This window comes from Etheostoma cragini, chromosome 15 (genome assembly GCF_013103735.1).
Source record: "Etheostoma cragini isolate CJK2018 chromosome 15, CSU_Ecrag_1.0, whole genome shotgun sequence".
NCBI classification, from domain to species: domain Eukaryota; kingdom Metazoa; phylum Chordata; class Actinopteri; order Perciformes; family Percidae; genus Etheostoma; species Etheostoma cragini.
Genome location: NC_048421.1, coordinates 1297296 through 1298895, shown reverse-complemented (window position 1 = coordinate 1298895; position 1600 = coordinate 1297296).

Below are 1600 nucleotides of genomic sequence, written 5' to 3'. Positions count from 1 at the left end.
GATGCCGAGTCCACGTGTAGAGATCCTGGTGATGCTGAGTCTATGTCTAAATAAGCTTTTAAATGAAAGTTTGGCTCAGGTACATTCACAAAAAGACCCTAGGTTGCATTTTGGCGAGAGTTACGCTTTAAGTTTTTTCAGTAGACAAAAATACTCCTGCACACTGTCATACTTGTAAAAAATAAATGTATTAGTAGGCAACGTTTTGGGTACTAGACCTTCATCAGCAAAAACGAACAAAGGGAGATTCTTTGTAACTTTCAAAAGTTTTGTTTAAAAAATTAAAATGTCTTAACATGAATCATACATATTATTTGCAAGAATAAATCACCCTTTTTGTGAAAAAAAATAACATTTTATGAAAGGCTTACTTGTGTATAGGTAAGGAAGTCACTAAGATCCACAGATCCAGTTCATTCAGGATTCACTGTCACATGTGTGTTTTACACTAAAACAGGATTGTAGGCCCAGTTTAAGATGCAACTTAGTTTTATATAATATGTAGTAGGCCGTCCTTGCTTCGTTCCCCTCTCAGATACGAGTTCCTTGGCTGAAAAAAACGCTGAAGACCACTTCTCTAAAATATGAGTTCTGTCTCATAAATCAAGTCAAAGTTGAGTGTTGCAGGCTGCGAGAAGTGGTTCTGGTGTGAAAGACGAAAGCCGACCCGTGTCAGATTCAGGCTAACATGCGAGACTCAGGGTGGTCTGAAGTGCCCCGAGGCCGCCCTCTATTATCCATCCCATTCATCTGACAACAACCCCCCGATAAATGCGTGGATGAGGTTTCAACTGCCACGTCAGACTGATGGATTTTCAACAACTGGGGCGCGTTCTGTTAAACAAGTCCGGATTTATGTTTTCTGTATTTCGCAAAGAAAGAGGAAACTGCTCTGAGCGAGTAAGTAAAGTCAATAACGTTTCTGCGTGTGGGATCAGTAAAGTATTGTTCTGCGATGTGGAGTCTGTTTACTTTGAAACTGTTTGCCCAAAAAAAGTCTGAAATACTACGGTTTCCTGCCCTCTGCACCACTTTGTGTGCCCTCGTGGTATGTTGGGTTGATTGTGTGTGACTTTGAAGACTAACAATAGGTCTAGTTGGGGCATTCAGGCACATCGGGGGTCCAAGGATCTGATCTCCGCACAGAGATATTAACCTTTCCTGTTTCCCTGTGTTCCCGAGTGAATTAGCGTCTGAAGACTTAAAACAACTGTCAAAGAAAAAATGTGGAAGTATCAAAAGGAAGGAGGTACAAAGGGGCCGGAGTGCATCCTGACTCTGATTAACTTGTTAAAAGATCTGGATCCATCAGTCCTGGCGCTTAATCCCCTCGGCGTGGCTCCCGGGATGCGTGCGAACTGGAAACTGTTTAACCCTTGTGTTGACCTCGGGTCAAATTTGGCCAGTTTACAAAAACTTTCTATATCAGAAAAGCACGTTAAAAAAAATAGTGACAAATGTTGAAAAAAACTACAAAAAAGCAACAAAAATAGTCTTTTTTTTAACAGCTGAAAAAGTGACCAAAAACATCAAAAAAATCCTGGAAAAAGTGGCAAAGAAATTGTTAAGAAATTTACTAAAACATGATTAGAAAAAAGTC